Below are 21,198 nucleotides of genomic sequence, written 5' to 3' on the forward strand. Positions count from 1 at the left end.
CAGGTATTCCACAGATGCAGGGTACATCAAGTTGATTGTGGAGATTTAATCCAGTACTCCTCAGGCTGCTGGGAGAAATTTCCCTTTCTCTTCTTTGTTCGCACAGCTCCTGGGGTTCAGTTTTGAGTTTGGCCCCGCCTCTGTGTGTAGGTTGCCTGAGGGCATCTGTTCCCCTCCCAGACAGGATGGGTTTAAAGTAGCAGCTGATCAGGGGTTTCTGGCTCACTCATGCCTGGGGGAGGGAGGGGTACGGAATGCGGAGCAAGCCTGCGGCGGCAGAGGCCAACATGACGTTGCAACAGCCTGAGGTACACCCTGTGTTCTCCCAGGGAAGTTGTCCCTGGATCACGGGACCCTGGCAGCGGCAGGCTGCACAGGCTCCCGGGAGGGGATGTGTGGATAGTGACCTGTGCTTGCACACAGGCTTCCTGGTGGCTGCAGCAGCAGCCTTAGCTTCTCATGCCCATCTCTTGTGTCCGTGCTGATAGCCACGGTTGCACCCATCCCTGGAGCTCGTTTAGGCGGTGCTCTGAGTCCCCTCTCCTTGCACACCCTGAAACAATGGTCTCTTGCCTCTTAGGCAGGTCCAGAGTTTTTCCTGGATTCCCTCCCGGCTAGCCGTGGAGCACTAACTCCCTTCAGGTTGTGGTCACGCCGCCAACCCCAGTCCTCTCCCTGGAGTCTGACCTCTGAAGCCCGAGCCTCAGCTCCCAACCCCCACTTGCCCCGGCAAGTGAGCAGACAAGCCTCTCGGGCTGGTTAGTGCTGGTCGGCACCGATCCTCTGTGCGGGAATCTCTCCGCTTTACCTTCTGCACCCCTGTGGCTGTGCTCTCCTCCATTGCTCTGAGGCTTCCCCCCTCCGCCACCCCCCATCTCTGCCCGTGAAGGGGCTTCCTAGTGTGTGGAAACTTTTCCTTCTTCACAGCTACCTCCCAGAGGTGCAGGTCCCGTCCCTATTCTTTTGTCTCTGTTTTTTCTTTTTTCTTTTGCCCTACCCAGGTACGTGGGGAGTCTGAGGTCTTCAGCCAGCATTCAGTAGGTGTTCTGTAGGAGTTGTTCCACATGTAGATGTATTTTTGATGTCTTTGTGGGGAGGAAGGTGATCTCCACGTCTTTCTCCTCCGCCATCTTGAGGGTCCATCCCTACCATTAATTCTTTCTGAATTTAAGATTTCAGGAGAAGATTGGGCATTTTATTGTTTCCAAAAAATAATATATTGCGGTAGGATTGTTGAAGTAGGCCAGAGTCCTATGAAAGATTTTTACAGCCTACCCATTTTAGTCATTACATCATTATATCCTTAATTTATTATTTCCAAACTTAAAAATAATACTTTGTAAGTACTTAATCTTCCTTTAATGCATTTCTATTTTCCTTATTTTCTTGCATTTTGTTTTACAATTTATCACGTCAGTTATCACACATTCAATGCTGTGTGATGACCACTTTTTCATAGTGGAAGAACTCTCCTATTTGCCGTGGTTTACTTAAAAATTGACAACATATGCCTACCTCTAATAATTACATCATCCTATTATTAATGATCCATAATTGATGTGATTTTGTTATCAGTTTAGATAATCTCTTTAAACATTCATGTGTTTTTAGCAAAGCTAGGCAATATTATATATAGATTTTATTGTATTTTCCCATGAACATAACAGGCTTTTGTTTCTGAGTTCAATGAGAATAATAACATTTAAATATCATAGGTGAATAACTTACTGATTTGTTGAATAGACCACACATGTACAGTCTGTCCTAGGCAGGGATAGGTTAAACCTCAAAGAAAATGGCCTTTGTATGTCATACTGCCCAAAGCTTTCTGAATGTATGCACTGAAATTATGTGGCCAGAATAAGAAAAAGTATTTGCAAGTTAATATGAAAAAATACATACACCTGTAGAACTCATAGAAAAATAATGGAAAATATAGTTATACATTTTATAACTATCATATGTATCTTTCAATAATCTTCCTGAAATCAATATTTTGGTCTTAAACCTGGGTTATGTACTCCCAGATGATTTTACTGTTTGCAGAAGATACAACTTCACTCCTAGATTTCTTTTCTTCCATAGGAATTCCAAAAATCATTAGTTTTGGTCACTTCTCAAGATAGCAGACATTCCAAGAAGATACTTTAATATCGAATTGCTAGCTAATTTTGAGATTCTCAAGCACTACCTTGTGTGACTATAAAAAAACATTCGACTTTTCAATGGTACAGTTGGCCTGAGCTAAATCTGATGTATAGTGAGGCAGTGTTGTTTACATGATAGGAAAAAAACTTTAAAGATTTTTTTAAAGAAATATAAATGGGATCAAATGTTCCCATCTCAAAAATGGTATTTATAAAATTCTTACTCTTATTGAAAGAGAAAAAACCAGAAACTTGGAAGATATATTTTGCCTAAAATTACATCTGTGGAAGAAGTCATGTAGTTTGCACTCTTAAAAGTTATTTTAACTGCCAGAGAGCTAAGGATATAATAACTTTAAAAAATTAATTATGTTAAATTTTGCGTTTCTAAATTTTCCCAATTTGGAGATTTGAAGCTATGTCTATACTTGTTTATAAAATATGCTTCATTTTTATTTTCCTTACAATATTGCAATCTGCACAAAATGATTATTTTAGTGGGATTTTGTTGGGAAAAACTTTAAAAAAGGTAGCTTTACTTCTGCATTCATAGATTTTGGGGGGTAACACACATATAAGAGGAAAGAGAAAAGAAGAGTATAAGAATAAGTCTACACTTTAAAAAATATCCAGTATTTTTTTTTTAATTTTTTTTTTTTAAATTTTCGGCTGTGTTGGGTCTTCGTTTCTGTGTGAGGGCTTTCTCTAGTTGCGGCAAGCGGGGGCCACTCTTCATCGCGGCGCGCGGGCCTCTCACTGTCGCGGCCTCTCCCGTTGCTGAGCACAGGCTCCAGACGCGCAGGCTCGGTAGTTGTGGCTCACGGGCTTAGTTGCTCCGCGGCATGTGGGATCTTCCCAGACCAGGGCTCGAACCCGTGTCCCCTGCATTGGCAGGCAGATTCTTAACCACTGTGCCACCAGGGAAGCCCCCAGTATTTTTAAGAGTAAAACAAAGTTATATAGATGTATATTTATTAACATTTTGAAAATGTATGATACCCGCTATGTAAAAATTGAACAAAGAAGTGTGTACAGTATGAAACTTTTATTAATATATTTACAAATATTTGTGTACATATTATATATAAATACATATATGTAGATATACATGCATAGAAACATTTTGAAAGGCTATATAAAAAAGGTCAACAATGTTTATCTTTGGTTGAGGAATTAATTGCTCATCTGTATGTCCTAATGTGTGTATAAAGATCATTTATTATTTCTGCTTTTTTTTTTTTTAAGTTAAAAACCCCTGGGCTTCCCTGGTGGTGCAGTGGTTAAGAATCCGCCTGCCAATGCAGGGGACACGGCTTCGAGCCCTGGTCTGGGAAGATCCCACATGCGGCAGAGCAACTAAGCCTGTGTGCCACAACTACTGAGTCTGCACTCTAGAGCCCGCAAGCCACAACTGCTGAGCCCATGAGCCACAACTACTGAAGCCCACGTGCCTAGAGCCCATTCTCTGCAACAAGAGAAGCCACCACAATGAGAAGCCCGCGCACCGCAACTAAGAGTAGCCCCCGGTGACCGCAACTAGAGAAAGCCCACGCACAGCAACAAAGACCCAACGCAGCCAAAAATAAATAAAATAAATAAATTTATATATATATAAAGAAACCCAATCCAAGGCAAGAGGATGATTTCACAAGCAAACTGATTTGACATTATTTCTATAATCACTGGTTTTTCCAATGAGGATGTCAGTTTTGAAAGAAAACGATCACTAAAGCTGTCTGCTTTTCCCCACTCTTTCTTACCCTTGCACAGTTGTTCCCACATCTGTGCTGTCCTTTGTCATGTGGTATCTAGGAAGTAGAGTGAGGAGGTTGAGGCTATAGCATCTGAAGCTGAGACTACTGGATTTTAGTACAGTCTTCCTCTTACCAACCAGGGAAAATTATTTAAATGTTTTGTGGATCTAGCTTTCTCATCTCTGAAAAAGGAGATGATAATAACAGTTCCTTAATCAGGATTCTTTTAAATGTGATAATGCATGTAAGACACTTGAAACAGTATCTGACCTTTCATAATTACTCAAAAGATCTTTTGTATTTTCCTTATGATTAGCATTGAGACCAATGAAAAAAGTACTAGGGATTCCAAAGGAAAAAATTTTCAATGCATATTTGTGGACAGGGATAAATAAGTAAACACTGTTATAACTGATTTCATAACTTGAGAACATCTGCTTAATGTGACAAATAAGCCTGTAAGAATTCAAAACTTTTCTAGAATGATGAAGGCAACAAGAGTGAACCCTGTTATTAAGATCCTATTTCAAATAGCTTGCACTGCTGACCCTAGACATGTGACTTTTCCAGAGCATTACTTGTTTTTAAACATGTAAACTCTATATAGAAGAATCCTTTTCTTGCTTTTCTTTTTTTTTTTTCCAGCTGTGCAATATTTTCCTACCATATAATGTCTTCATACCATGATTTCCTACAGAATCAGGCCACTTCTGCTCTGAATAAATTGTTTGTCGGTGAAATTTCTTTTTTCGCCATAAACTAACCCAACTGAGTGATTTTTCAATACTAACTACCACATCAGTAATTTGGTCATAGACTCTACTCAATATCCATTGCCATCTCTTTCCTTAGTAACAGAACCCTGATGTTATTCAGACTGGCAATGTGTACAGCTTAAGTATAACATTTCCCAGGTTTCCTTGAAAATAATGGTGATCATGTGACTAAGTTCTGCGAGTGAGGTCTGGTGAACTGTAAGTAGAAGTATGGGTAGAATTTCCTGGAAGGCTTCTTGAAGGGAGCTGATGAAAGTGGGAGCCACATGCCTATTATTTTCCCTTTATTCCTTTCCAGTTGCCTGGAATGTGGACACTGGCAGCATCTCCAGGAATCATACTGGACCATGAACCAACCTTGAATCTGAAGGTATGTGTTAGAATGGTGGGAGAGAAAGACAGAAAGACCCTGAATCCCTGATTTGCAGCTGCCACACCAGCTCTGTACTCTTTACCTTAGAAGAGAAAAACTTCTGTCTTGTTTAACCCGCTATTGTTTAAGGTTTTCTGATATATGATTTTCTGAGCCCAATACGAAATGATTTGGTAGTCACTCTGTTGTATTCATAACAATATTCCCTTCCTAACCAAATGTCCTCCAGCCAGAGCTGAACAAGTTGCAGGGAGGGAGAAAGTACACCATGGGGAACATGGGTATCTCAGTAAAAGACAGTGGGGAGTGTTAGAAAGGACATAGAGGATTTGGGCTTGTATTAGGTGATTTAGGGGAAGAATGAAGGAATGACATTTTGCTCTGAAATGGAAGCTGTCAGGCAGTGGGCATAATTCTATGACTGGGTATCTTAGTCTTCTATAGAAGGAGAGAGGCTACAGCTGCCATTGTTAAAGAATCAGCAGTCACCAAGAGTAGCCAGGATGGGAGGATGTTTGGTCACTCTTGTGGCTTGAACTATGTTCATGTTTTGTCTGTGTTTGGATATGATTATGAAATGGTCTGGTTTTGTCCATAATCCATCATAACCAGAGTGGTCTTGTTTGATATTGATGTTGTGTAAAATTGTTAGTGTTCAACAGAAGATCAAGGCCAAGGTGATAGTACCAGACCAGTTCTTGGAAGTCAGGCACTGCTTTTTCCTTTGTCACCTGTAACAATGCTTTGTGTGGGGTAAGGGCTCAATTAACGTTGGTTGAATGAATTAACAAGTATGTAGTAAACAAATCAAGAGCCTCTGGTTACTACCTTTATTTCACAATGACCAAGGTAACATTTGGATGAACTTACATCTTTTTTTTTTTTAATGTTTATTTTTTTTTCTTATTAGTCGTCCATTTTATGCACATCAGTGTATACATGTCAATCCCAATATCCAAATTCATCACACCACCCCCCCACCTCCCACGGCTTTCCCCCCTTGATGACCATACGTATTTTCTCTACTTCTGTGTCTCAATTTCTGCCCTGCAAACTGGTTCATCTGTACCATTTTCTAGGTTCCACATATATGCGTTAATATACGATATTTGTTTTTCGCTTTCTGACTTACTTCACTCTGTATGACAGTCTCTAGATGCATCCACGTCTCTACAAATGACCCAATTTCATTCCTTTTTATGGTTGAGTAATATTCCATTGTATATATGTACCACATCTTCTTTATCCATTTGTCTGTCGATGGGCATTTAGGTTGCTTCCATGACCTGGCTATTGTCAATAATGCTGCAATGAACACTGCAGTGCATGTGTCTTTTTGAATATGGTTTTCTCTGGGTATATGTCCAGTAGTGGGATTGCAGGGTCATACAGTAATTCTATTTTTAGTTCTTTAAGGAACCTCCATACTGTTCTCCATAGTGGCTGTATCAATTTACATTCCCACCAACAGTGCAAGAGGGTTCTCTTTTCTCCATACTCTCTCCATCATTTGTTGTTTGTAGATTTTCTGATGTTGCCCATTCTAACTGGTGTGACGTGATACCTCATTGTAGTTTTGATTTGCATTTCTCTAATAATTAGTGATGTTGAGCAGCTTTTCATCTGCTTCTTGGTCATGTGTATGTCTTCTTTGGAGAAATGTCTATTTAGGTATTCTGCCCATTTTTTCATTGCGTTGTTTGTTTTTTTACTATTGAGCTGCATGAGCTGTTTATATATTTTAGAGATTAATCCTCTGTCTGATGATTCATTTGCAAATATTTTCTCCCATTCTGAGGGTTGTCTTTTCGTCTTGTTTATGGTTTCCTTTGCTGTGGGAAAGCTTTTAAGTTTCATTAGGTCCCATTTGTTCATTTTTCTTTTTATTTCCATTACCCTAGGAGGTGGATCAAAAAATATCTTGCTGTGATTTATGTCAAAAAGTGTTCTTCCTATGTTTTCCTCTAAGAGTTTTATAGTGCCTGGTCTTACATTTAGGTCTCTAATCCATTTTGAGTTTATTTTTGTGTATGCTGTTAGGGAGTGTTCTGATTTCATTCTTTCACATGTAGCTGTCCAGTTCTCCCAGCACCACTTATTTAAGAGACTGTCTTTTCTCCCCTATATATCCTTGCCTCCTTTGTCACAGATTAGTTGACCATAGGCGCATGGGTTTATCTCTGGGCTTTCTATCCTGTTCCATTGATCTATATTTCTGTTTTTGTGCCAGTACCATATTTTCTTAACCACTGAAGCTTTCTAGTATAGTCTGAAGTCAGGGAGTCTGATTCCTCCAGCTCCGTTTTTTTCCCTCAAGACTGCTTTGGATATTCGGGGTCTTTTGTATCTCCAAACAAATTTTCAGATTTTTTGTTCTAGTTCCATAAAAAATGCCATTGGTAATTTGATAGGGATTGCATTGACTCTGTAGATTGCTTTGGTAGTATAGTCATTTTGACAATATTGATTCTTCCAATCCAAGAACATGGTATATCTCTCCATCTGTTGGTATCAGGTTTAATTTCTTTCATCAGTGTCTTATAGTTTTCTGCATACAGGTCTTTTGTCTCCTTAGGTAGGTTTATTCCTAAGTATTTTATTCTTTTTGTTGCAATGGTAAATGGGAGTGTTTCCTTAATTCTCTTTCAGATTTTTCATCTTTAGTGTATAGGAATGCAAGAGATTTCTGTGCATTAATTTTGTATCCTGCAGCTTTACCAAATTCATCGATTAGCTCTAGTAGTTTTCTGGTGGCATCTTTAGGATTCTCTATGTTTAGTATCATGTCATCTGCCAACAGTGACAGTTTTACTTCTTCTTTTCTGGTTTGGATTCCTTTATTTCTTTTCCTTCTCTGATTGCTGTGGCTAGGACTTCCAAAACTATGTTGAATAATAGTGGTGAGAGTGGACATCCTTGTCTTCTTCCTGATCTTAGAGGAAATGCTTTCAGTTTTTCACCATTGAAAATGATGTTTGCTGTGGGTTTGTCATATATGGCCTTTACTATGTTGAGGTAGGTTCCCTCTATGTCCACTGTCTGAAGAGTTTTTATCATAAATGGGTGTTGAATTTTATCAAACGCTTTTTATGCATCTATTGAGATGATCATATGGATTTTATTTTTCAATTTGCTAATATGCTGTATCACATTGATTGATTTGCATATATTGAAGAATCCTTGCATATCTGGGATAAATCTCAGTTGATCATGGTGTATGATCCTTTAATGTGTTTTTGGATTCTGTTTGCTAGTATTTTGTTGAGGATTTTTGCATCTATATTCATCAGTGAAATTGGTCTGTAATTTTCTTTCTTTGTAGTATCTTTGTCTGGTTTTGGTATCAGGGTGATGGTGGCCTCATAGAATGAGTTTGGGAGTGTTCCTTCTTCTGCAAATTTTTGGAAGAGTTTGAGAAAGATGGGTGTTAGCTCTTCTCTAAATGTTTGATAGAATTCACCTGTGAAGCCATCTGGTCCTGGACGTTTGTTTGTTGGACTATTTTTAATCACAGTTTCAATTTCATTACTTGTGATTGCTCTGTTCATATTTTCTATTACTTCCTGGTTTAGTCTTGGAAGGTTATACCTTTCTAAGAATTTTTCCATTTCTTCCACGTTGTCCATTTTATTGGCATAGGATTGCTTGTAGTAGTCTCTTAGGATGCTTTGTATTTCTGCGCTGTCTGTTGTAACTACTCCTTTTTGATTTCTAATTTTATTGATTTGAGTCCCCTCCCTCTTTTTCTTGATGAGTCTGGCTAATGGTTTATCTTCTCAAAGAACCAGCTTTTAGTTTTATTGATCTTTGCTATTGTTTTCTTTGTTTGTAGTTCAGTTATTTCTGCTCTGATCTTTATGATTTCTTTCCTTCTGCTAACTTTGGGTTTTGTTTGTTCTTCTTTCTCTAGTTCCTTTAGGTGTAACATTAGGTGGTTTATTTGAGATTTTTCTTGTTTCTTGAGGTAGGCTTGTATAGCTATAAACTTCCCTCTTAGAACTGCTTTTGCTGCGTCCCATAGGTTTTGGATCGTCATCTTTTCGTTGTCCTTTGTCTCTCGGTATTTTTTGATTTCCTCTTTGATTTCTTCAGTGATCTCTTGGTTATTTAGTAACGTATTGTTTAGCCTTTATGTGTGTGTGTGTTTTACGTTTTTTTCCCTGTAATTGATTTCTAATCTCATAGCGTTGCAGTCAGAAAAGATGCTTGATATGATTTCAATTTTCTTAAATTTACTGAGGCTTGATTTGTGACCCAAGATGTGATCTATCCTGGAGAATGTTTCATGCGCCCTTGAGAAGAATGTGTAATCTGGTGTTTTTGAATGGAATGTCCTATAAATATCAATTAAATCTATCTGGTCTATTGTGTCATTTAAAGCTTGTGTTTCCTTATTAATTTTCTGTTTGGATGATCTGTCCATTGGTGTAAGTGGGATGTTAAAGTCCCCCACTATTATTGTGTTACTGTTGATTTCCTCTTTTATAGTTGTTAGCAGTTGCCTTATGTATTGAGGTGCTCCTATGTTGGGTGCATATATATTTATAATTGTTATATCTTCTTCTTGGATTGATCCCTTGATCATTATGTAGTGTCCTTCCTTGTCTCTTGTAACATTCTTTATTTTAAAGTCTATTTTATCTGATATGAGTATAGCTACTCCAGCTTTCTTTTGATTTCCATTTGCATGGAATATCTTTTTCCATCCCATCCCCTCACTTTCAGTCTGTATGTGTCCCTAGGTCTGAAGTGGGTCTCTTGTAGACAGCATATATATGGGTCTTGTTTTTGTATCCATTCAGCAAGCCTGTGTCTTTTGTTTGGAGCATTTAATCCATTCACTTTCAGGTAATTATCAATATGTATGTTCCTATGACCATTTTCTTAAATGTTTTGGGTTTGTTTTTGTAGGTCCTTTTGTTCTCTTGTGTTTCCCACTTAGAGAAGTTCCTTTAGCATTTGTTGTAGAGCTGGTTTGGTGGTGCTGAATTCTCTTAGCTTTTGCTTGTCTGTAAAGCTTTTGATTTCTCCATCGAATCTGAATGACATCCTTGCCAGGTAGAGTAATCTTGGTTGTAGGTTCTTCCCTTTCATCACTAAGTATATCATGCCACTCTCTTCTGGCTTGTAGAGTTTCTGCTGAGAAATCCGCTGTTAACCTTATGGGAGTTCCCTTGTATGTTATTTGTCGCTTTTCCCTTGCTGCTTTCAATAATTTGTCTTTAATTTTTGCCAGTTTAATTACTATGTGTCTCGGCGTGTTTCTCCTTGGGTTTATCCTGTATGGGACTCTCTGCACTTCCTGGACTTGGATGGCTATTTCCTTTCCCACGTTAAGGAAGGTTTCGACTATAAACTCTTCAAATATTTTTTCTAGTCCTTTCTCTCTCTCTTCTCCTTCTGGGGTCCCTATCATGCGAATGTTGTTGCGTTTAATGTTGTCCCAGAGCTCTTTTAGGCTGTCTTCATTTCTTTTCATTCTTTTTTCTTTATTCTATTCCACAGCAGTGAATGCCACCATTCTGTCTTCCAGGTCACTTATCTGTTCTTCTACCTCAGTTATTCTGCTATTGATTCCTTCTAGTGTATTTTTCATTTCACTTATTGTATTGTTCATCTCTGTTTATTTGTTCTTTAATTCTTCTAGATCTTTGTTAAACATTTCTTGCATCTTCTTGATCTTTGCCTCCATTCTTTTTCCAAGGTCCTGGATCATCTTCACTATCATTATTCTGAATTCTTTTTCTGGAAGATTGCCTATCATCTCCATTTCATTTAGTTGTTTTTCTGGGGGTTTATCTTGTTCCTTCATGTGGTACATAGCCCTCTGCCTTTTCATCTTGTTTATCTTTCTGTAAATGTGGTTTTTTTTCCCACAGGCTGCAGGGTTGTAGTTCTTCTTGCTTCTGCTGTCTGCCCTCTGACTTACATCATTTTTTAGAATAATTTTTTCTCATAGGAAACCTGTATAGTGACTAGGTAAATATGATTACCAAAGCTAAGTGAAAGTGATACTTGAAAAAATGCCAGGAATGAGAATTAACAATAACCAACATGGGTAATTTGTGAGAACAGGGGCAGGGATGTGTTCTCTCTATCTGTTCATCACCCTTAATTCCTAGAACAATTTTAAATTCATTGGATGTTCTCAGTAAACAATATTATTTATCATTGTATGTAGGTCCTGAGATAAGATCAGAAATCCATTAAGTATTTCCCATTCTAAAAAACTGAAACTATTAGGTTAAGTTTCCATTTCCTTTACAGTAAGAAGTGCTTCTCATTGGAAAGAGTACCTTTGAGCTGCAAATATTATCATATATTTTAAATAACATGTATTGAGAGTTTATACTGTAAGTACTTATTAGATTTCATGTCATTAGATCTTCATAAAACCTTGTAAAGTAAGTGTTATCATCCCCACATAACAGATGAGGAAGTCAAAGGTTCAGATGACTTGTTAGAAGGTAACACTTTTATTTGATAGAAGTAGGATCCAAACCTTGGTCTCTTTGACTCAAAGCCCATGAATTTAATCACTATTATATATCATGGCTAACATAGCACTAGGCATACATTAGATGCTAAACAAGTGCTTTTTAAATGGAAATTAATTGCTTGATACACAAATACTAATGATATCATAGTGTAAGAGAACTTAGAAATAAATTGACCTCTAAGTTTATAATTAAGAGCAGAGTAGACGTGAAATAACTCTAAAAGTTCAGATGACTCATAGGTCTACAAACATTGACTGTTTTAATAAACTGAAAGACCAACATGCCAATCAGAAGGGTGGTTTAAGAAGGCTAAAGTTGGCTCTGTCCATTGGAACACATTTCCAGGAAGGATTTTCTCTGGCCCAAGGAGTCCATCTCTTTTATTCTGGTAGCTGACACATCATTATTGAAAAAAAAGATATATCTATTTCATTCAATCTAATGCCATTGTCACCTTCTAATTAGAATTTGTCTTCTTTAGTTGTCCAAGGTCAGTACAGGCCAGAAAGAGTCCTATAACCAGGCATATCAGCAGTCATATTTCTCACTGCAAATTACTAAATTGACATCTGGATTTCTACCTCACTCTGTGCCGGTTTGCTTAGACCACCTCTGAAAGTCAGCTTTATCCTTCAAGAATGGCCATGGTGGTGTTCTGAATGTGTAAGTCATTCATTCATTCATTCATTCAACACCTATTACCTATTATGTATTACTATGTGTTACTTATTATATCCCAAGAACTATGATAGGCCTTAGGAATGCAAAAATGAAAAAGACAATTCTTCTAAACAGTTTACAGTGCAGAAATAGATACAGATGAGAAGCAGAGGATTACAATGCATTGTGATAAGTGGCATGGTACTAAGGAAAAGACATGGTACCCTGAGATTTACAGAGTGTGGGAATGTAGCCTAGACTTAGGAGATTCAACAAGGCTTCCTAGGAGAAGTGATATCTGGGAAGGATGACTTGACCTAGTTAGCTGAAGATTAGATGATTGTGTATATAAGTTTATTGTGGGAGTGGGGGTGAGAGTGAGGAGAATGCTAGCATTCCAGTCAAAGCTAACAGCATTTGCAAAGGCCTGTGTCTCATCAGGACCCAGGGACTAGCTGCTGACAGCTCTGTCTATTAGCTGTCTGGGCCCGTGTCAGCAGCCTTACAACGTTACGATGAAATAGATCACCTAAGACATATTTGATGTTTCGTCCTTGTAACAACAAATACTCTTTTTCTCTGACCACTTTTCTTTTGCACGAGCCGCATAAACAGACAGGAAGCCAATGCCCAGGCAGTCAGTGGCACACCCCTGGACTTGATCCTCTATGACATCATCTTGATTTGTTTCCTCATGTTTTGAGAAAGACTGTGGAACAGTTGCTGTGGCAGTTCTATTAAACATGAGTCATCCTGGACACTTTAATATATGTAGAACCCTTCATGCATTCAGGAGTTCTCAGTATGTGCACTGTTTGCAAATGACACAGAGTTCAGGGATTTGGAGCCTGCCCTTAGAAGCCTCTAGTGTATCATAGTTCTGTAAAATATAGGAGGAATCACAGAATGGCTTTCACAGTGCAAGCTGAAGAGAATGTTCTTCAAGATTTCAACATGATAAAGGTGAATTTTAGTATAGAATAATATTGGGAATAGTATAGAATAATAGGGAATATTGACATATCCTACATATGAAAGCTTACTGGGGAAATTCCCTGGCGGTCCAGTGGTTAGGATTTCGTGCTTCCATTGCAGGGGGCATGGGTTTGATCCCTGGTCAGAACTAAGATCCCACAAGCCGTGTGGTGCAGCAAAAAAAAAAAAAGAAAAGAAAAGAAAAAGAAAACTTACTTGTGTGCCATCTAATGTTGATCTGTGCTCTTCTCAACACAAGGACACAAGAAACGTCAGTGTTGGATGATGAGGATGAGATTCTCTGACGCCTCCTAAATCATTAACATGTCTCCTTGCAGCAACCATGGATTTGTTTTAAGAACATTTCCTTCAACTTCTTATATACTCAAGATGTCCAAAGTGTATCTTGGAAACAAACAAATTTAAAATGCTTTGTTTATGACACAAAAAACTTTTAATAAATTTCTTTCTGGAATGCCAATGAATTAAAAATAACTGACTTTATGACACTTTATGACTTTATGACAATTTAAAACAAGTTGTTTTATTCATCTCATTGTTAAATTTTCAAAGTAATTACTAGATGTGAATAGATCAAATCAAGAGTCAAAGTGTGAATAAAATAATTCACCTCCACTACCACTTCCCCAGTGCCATTTCTCAGATGTTATCACTGGTGTCCATTTGTTTTGGGCTCTTCTGAAATTTTATATAACTTTATATAATACAGTGATAACTCTATTCTTGACTTACCAGTTTTAGGTATTATTTAATTCCCCCATTGAAGGAAAAGAAATATAATACTTAACACTGTCACCCAATCATATTTGGCCCTCAATTTTTAAATTATATTGTAGTTGTATTTTTATCAATTGCCTTTATGATTTTAAACAACAAACTTAAAATACTGTTTTGGATTTATTGACTTTACATAGAGAATATTGACTGCCTTCAAATAAAAAATTGAAATGAGTTCACTTTACTCTTTTTCACTTCTTAGTCTTCTTCTTTTTCACTTCTTAGCTTCTTCTTAAGCTTACCCTATTTTATAACTTTGAGGTCCTATTCTATTACTACAATTAGTGTCATTTTGCATATTTATATAGATGATTTAAAAACTGAAAATAAATGAATAGCATTTGGGACATTACAGAACTGAGCATATATTGCATCTGTAGAGAAAGAGATGTCACTTAAATTTTGCTGCTCAAAGGAGGACCTTCCTAGCATCTCCATCTGTCCATCTGTCTCAAAGTGTCTTTTGTTTAGTTTCCTTCTCTTCTTATAGGTTACAATCAGCTGTTACTCTTTCTTGAACCACGTGTCATCCTCTTTCATGTTCTCTCTATTTAGTTCCTTCTTTCCCCGGGATGTCTCCTCCAATAAACTTTCTGGCAGAGGATTTGTGAACTGTTAGTTGTCCACATTCTTATACATCTTGAAATGTATTTTTCTTTTACATTTGATTGATAGTTAGCTGTGTATCAAATTCTAGTTTCAAAATAATTCTATTCTGCACATTATAGTCACTGCTCTTTGCCTTCTAGTGCTCATGTTGCTGCCGAGAGGTTCACCACCATCAGTCTGACTCTCGCTCTTTTCAGGACACCTTTCATTTGTCTCTGTGAAAGCTTTTAGGATTTTCCTCTTAGGACATATGGTTATGGATTTTAGATATTAGTTTTAAATCAAAAAGAAGATTATCATTCTCTCTTTTTTTTTTTAATTAATTAATTTATTTTTATTTTTGGCTGTGTTGGGTCTTCGTCTCTGTGCGAGGGCTTTCTCTAGTTGTGGCAAGCGGGGGCCACTCTTCATCGCGGTGCGCAGGCCTCTCACTATCGCGGCCTCTCTTGTTGCGAGCACAGGCTCCAGACGCGCAGGCTCAGTAGTTGTGGCTCACGGGCCTAGTTGCTCCGCGGCATGTGGGATCTTCCCAGACCAGGGCTCGAACCCGTGTCCCCTGCATTGGCAGGCAGGTTCTCAACCACTGCACCACCAGGGAAGCCCTATCATTCTCTTTTAATAAGAATTGTTAACGCTTTCATGTGTAAGTAAACTTAAGTTTTCCAGCTGTAAGTAATTTTAACTGAAATGTTAGTGCAACCAATAAAAAAGCTTAATAATGCAGACGATGAAATGCAGGACAGCATTAAAGTTTCTTGATGTGTCTTTAAATGGGAAATGTGTTATAATGCATTTTTTCCATTTTTATCATCAAATATGCTATATAAACAAAAGCATACTTATAAAATATATGGAATTATACAAAAGAAGTGTTAAAAAAGAGAGAACACTTGTGTATCCATTTTCTAGTTTTGGTATAATTGCTTGTCATCTGCATGATGTTAGAAATCATTTGAGATACATTTCTAATCAGACATAATTTTTTTTCCCAAATGATTGTTATCTAAACCAGTGACCATCACATTATTGTTTTCTTCTACATGTTTCTTAGTGCATTTCCATCACAGAGCTTTAATTGACTTCAAAAGGAACTCAGGATAAGGAGGAACTATGTGGGATACAAAGAAAGAGCCAGACATGGCTTTCTATAAACATACTGTGTACTACGTCTGAGTCATAATCATTTTGTTGACTGTTTACTTTCCCCGTTGTCAGCATGATAGAGCTAACACCAACGACTTGGAAGTTAGTTACATGCTATTCTTAGTTTATTACGATCAGCTCTTAATAACCTGGGGACTCATTATGTACTCAGTGAACTGTTTTTTATTCCCGTTATTATGGCCTGGAAATGGCCTTGTGCTGGAGCATTAGACCCTTTGAAACCAGAACTTTTATCAAAATGTCAAAGTGTGAATAAGGGAAATGAGGAAAGACAAAATTCAGAGGACAAGTATGATGTTTAACGCAGGTTAAAAAATTTGATCAGTCTTTGGTGGACGTAGAATTCTGTGGCCTTTGGTACTTTCTGACTCTTAAAATTCTTTGACATTATTAGAGTGGAAGCTTTAGTTTTGGGGTAAAGTGTTGATGGAGATGATAATTAGTAAAAAAATAAATACCCTGATTCTTGATGAAGAGGACCAAACAATGAGAGGGGATTATACTCTTTATTTTCTTTAAAGTATACATTTATCTAAATAATACATAATATCACTAATCGTCAGGAAAATGCAAGTTAAAACTGTAACAAGGTATCACCTCACACCTGTTAGAAGGGCCAGTATCAAAAAGGCAAGTGATAAGTGTTGTCAAAGATGTGGAGAAAAGGGAACACTTTTGCACTGTTGGTGGGAATGTAAATTGGAAGAGCCACTATGGAAAATAGCATGGAGGTTCCTCAAGAAATTAAAAACAAAACTACCATATGACTCAGCAATCCCACTTCTGGGTATATATTTGAAGAAAATAGAATCACTATTTTGAAAAAAAAATCTCTTCTTCATGTTCATTGCAACATTACTCACAATAGCCAAGATATGGAAACAACAAGTGTTTATTGATGGATGAATGGATAATAAAATATTATATATATATATATATATATATATATATATATATATATATATATAATCACATGCACACAGACCCACACAAGCACAATGGAATATTACTCAGCAACAAAAGAGAAGGAAATCCTGCCATTTGTAACAACATGGACGGACCTTGAGAGCATTATGTTAAGTAGAATAAGTCAGATAGAGAAAGACAAATACTGTATGATCTCATTTCTATATGTACTCTAAAAAGACAAATTCATAGAAGCAGAGGGTATAATGGTGGTTGCCAGGGGTTGAGGGATGGGAGAAATGGGAAGATGTTGATCAAAGGGTACAAACTGCCAGTTATAAGATGAATAAGTTGTGGGAATCTAATGTACAAAATTTTCCATTTAAAACTAAGTTTCACCTCCTAATTCTTTCCTCCTAATGTATCCTCTCCACATTCCATACTCCAACTTCTTCCTAACCTTACTTAAAGATATGGTAAACCACTGTTCACCATATTTACATTCCAAGCATCTAAAAATTCTTTACATTTGTGTTAACACTTGATATTTCTTAAAGTTCTTTATAGGACCTTCTTACTTAATCCTTATTCACTTTTAATTAAACAAATGGAAATGTTATGTAAATTCATATGCTATATGTAGTAACTAAATATTATGTACCCACATGAAACTAATAAATGGACAAAATAAAAACATGACCTTAGTCTTTTCGAAATTAATGTTCTAACTTTCTGACACTGTTTTTTCTGAAGTAAACTAAAAAAATATTTGGAAATAAAATATAAAGACTTTGACTTTACCATCATACTCCTACAACATCCAGAATGATCTATTAAACCATAAATGAGATTATGTTACTCTTATAACTAGAAGCTCTTCTCATAAGAGGAAAAAACAAACAAACAAAAAACCCTAACAATTTCGTAGCCAAAAGCACCTGTGTGATTTGGCCTCTGCCTGCCTGTCCACACTAGGGTGGTCACCATACATCTTGGTGTATAACTAATTGTCATAAAGTCATTATTAAGAATGCATTCTATCACTCTCCAAAATACTGTTTGATAATAAATTAGGTAGGTGGTCACTCAACTCCAATCTCATTTTTTTTGCCCCTTCTACTTTTTCACTACATTTGAGCTACACTGGTCATCTAAAAATGTTTAAAGATAAAGTGTCATGAGGAAGCAAAACTCTTTCATGTCTTAGGGTCCCCACCCAAGACACACTTCTGCCTGGAAAACATTTCTCCTTTTTATGGTTAACATTTAGGCATCGTTCAAGTCTGCTGAAATTCACATCTACACCCCAGTATAAATCTGTTAGTCTTTTTATTACACTCTTTATTGCAATGTTAAGATTTATAATGTTATATTTGCATATGTATTTATTTCTTTAGTATTTATCTTCTCCACAGGACTCTGAGGCAGGGACAGGATTGGTTCTCAGTTGTTTCTCTACAATGGCCTTTAAAGGGTTGCTATGAATCTAGTCTTTTCACCATGGATACCCCATGCCCACCACAGTGCCTAGAACATAGTAGGCTCTCAATGCATTTGTTCAATAAATAAAAGAATGACAAAGTCATAGCATGACCTCATGAAATCAATTTTCAAGAATTCAATTAAAATCAGTCTCTATTGAACTCTAACTCTATGTAAGGCATGAACAGAGTGGTTCAAGAACCTTCAGCATCAGCAACAGATGGTGCTTGATAGAAAGGCTGAATCTCAGGTCCAAACCTGCTGAATCACAATCTGCTATTTAACGAGATACCCAGGTGATCCCAATTGTACATTAAAGTCCAAATGCACTAACTTGGTGCACATTTATGTAATAAGCCTGGAAGAACAAGAAGCTAAATGACTACTCATACTCATTTCACTTTTAAGCAACCTTCATGGCCTATCAAATGGGCTAATTCCTATTTTAAAAGTAGGTGAAAATTTTGCCAGTTATTCTAAACCTCTTAAATGCTATCCTCGGTCTTTCTTGTAGATCATATAACAAAATAGATAGTTCTGTTAGGTTACTGATTTCCTTTCTTGGCATGTTGTCCTAATCTAAGCAAGAATAGTCAGATTTGGGGGTCTAATCTAAAATAAACATAAAGGTATATAGAGTACTGAAAATCTGCAATGGTTTTAAAATAAGTACAGTTGTCTCACATAAAAAAAAATTAGTGATTAAAGGTAAAATCATAGTAATGCATAATAAACTCATTCACAATGGTGACTCACATGTCATTTATGATGTGTTCAAAGGCCCAGTGAACTTTCACACACAAAAAGAATTTTTGCCTTTTACTTACTTCACCAGAGTCCATTGATTTCCTGTTAATCAAGATTTTATAACGTCAACTGAGAATAAACAAAGACAATTTAGGAGGACCCAAGTCAGTATCCGGAATGCCAGAGGTGATCAAATGAACTTTGATTCAAAGCAAATAATGTTACAAATTCCATCGTTGATCTGGCATTCTCATTGACTCCAGGGCCTTCTTTATCAGCCAGAATGCCATAAAGATGTCAGAGAAAGCAAAATCATTCTTACATGGCAAGGCACGTTTAAGCTCAGTGTGTAGCATGCCAGGTAGCTGCCAGATACAAATCTTGCACATTAGGCAAACCTGAATACATATAATTGTCATTGTATTCATTATAATTTTTTGACTATAGTATTGAAAGATAAGGTAAGGTACAAATTTGCCTTCCAAGGCCCCAAACCCAGAACCTAAAAACACAAGGCCATAAATGGATTACTCAATTGAGTATTTGGTTACAGTATCTATTGATGAAGTAGGATGTTTTAGCTTACTTCTATTAGATTCTGTAAATACCCAAATAAACAGAGAAGAACTAAGTTTCACTAATGTGAACTCAGGGCACTCCCCAAGTATAGAAGTGTCTAAGGCTTCAGGAAGGAACCAGAAACATGTGGAAGGCTCTAATATTGCCAAGGCAGTTCAGTGGAGAGGTTAAGGCACAGGCTTTGGAATCAATAGGACCGGCCTCAAATACTGGTGTCCATCATTTGTTCTGAGCTTCATCTCTGAGTAAACAATTATAATCACCTCGGAAAGATTTTAAAGGATTAAATCAAATCATCAGATAATTCAAGAGTTACTATTAACAATAAAAGAGGACCCTAGAATTAAAATAAAACTATTAACAAAAATTCAGCTTTCCGGGAACTTCAAAGCACTCACAATGGTGTAAGATAGCTATATTTTAACTCCATTCTTCCCAGAGGTTAGCTTGGGACAATTCATTCATTCATTCATTCATTCATTCAGCATATATTGAGAGTCCACACTGCATTTGTGCCTGTAGTTGGGATATAAAAAGAACTCAAAGACCTTGTGAAATGCCACTTAGATTTTAGTAGAGGTAAGTATTTTTTTAATAATAATTATACCATGAAAAACTATATGAATTGTGATCCATATTATGGAAGAAAATTATAGGATGCTCTCAGAAAATACATCAAGAAGAACTAACTTAAATGGCAAGGTCAGGAAATGTTTCTGAGACAAAATGGCAGTTCCCCTGAAACGTGATAAATGAGTAGGGGGCTTCCCTGGTGGCGCAGTGGTTGAGAATCTGCCTGCCAATGCAGGGGACATGGGTTCGAGCCCTGGTCTGGGAAGATCCCACATGCTGCGGAGCAACTGGGCCCGTGAGCCGCAATTACTGAGCCTGCACGTCTGGAGCCTGTGCTCCGCGACAAGAGCGGCCACGATAGTGAGAAGCCCGCGCACAGCGATGAAGAGTGGCCCCCGCTTGCCACAACTAGAGAAAGCCCTTGCACAGAAACGAAGACCCAACACAGCTATAAATAAATAAATAAATAAACAAACAAACAAATAAGAAACAAAAATTAAAAAAAAAAAAAGAATGAGTAGGAGCTGGCCAAGTCAAGGAGTGGAGGGAAGGGTGGGTTTAAGCTGATGAATGATGGGGTCTGATTGCCCTGGCTTCCACGTGGAGGATAAAATAGAATGTGACTATATTGGAAACAAGGAGACTAGTTTATTAGGGGAGTGTCTTAAAACACTGGAACACAAATTTACGTTTAGCACACTCTTTGTGTAAGCAACTGCTGGAGCATGAAAAGCATGGGGCAAGTTAGGGTTTTACAAGCTCACATTCCAGTTCCCCTTTAAACCACTTTAAAACATGTGTTTCCTGAGGGATTAACTGACAACTGTGTATGTGGGCTCATGCGCTTCCAACAAATATTTATTAAGATTTCTCATGTGTCAGTCACTGTCCTAGGCACTAGGAACAGAGCAGTGAACAAAACACATGAAGATATTGCTCTCATCAGTCTTATATTCTAGTGCAGAAGAAATTAAGCAAGTAAACAAATAAATATATATAGCATGATAATACTTTTATAAAGAGAAATAAATCCAAGTGAGAGGACAGAGAGTAAAGGAAGGAGGTACAGTTTAGGGTGGTCAGGCAAGATCTCTCAGATATGGTGATTTTTGAGCACAAATGAAAAGTAGGCCACTTAAAATCTAGAGGATGATA

General features: G+C 37.3%; 1 long non-coding RNA gene across 1 annotated transcript in view; it reads left to right on the forward strand.

Annotated features, from left to right (window-relative positions):
• The first annotated feature begins 4,981 nt into the window (after positions 1-4,981).
• Positions 4,982-21,198, forward strand: part of LOC137764114 (uncharacterized) — a 165,243-nt gene continuing 149,026 nt past the window's right edge. The window contains exon 1 of the long non-coding RNA XR_011073915.1: positions 4,982-5,047. This is a non-coding gene — a long non-coding RNA (uncharacterized lncRNA). The remainder of the gene's footprint in view (positions 5,048-21,198) is intronic.

The sequence above is a fragment of the Eschrichtius robustus genome, chromosome 4 (genome assembly GCF_028021215.1).
Source record: "Eschrichtius robustus isolate mEscRob2 chromosome 4, mEscRob2.pri, whole genome shotgun sequence".
In the NCBI taxonomy this organism is placed as follows: domain Eukaryota; kingdom Metazoa; phylum Chordata; class Mammalia; order Artiodactyla; family Eschrichtiidae; genus Eschrichtius; species Eschrichtius robustus.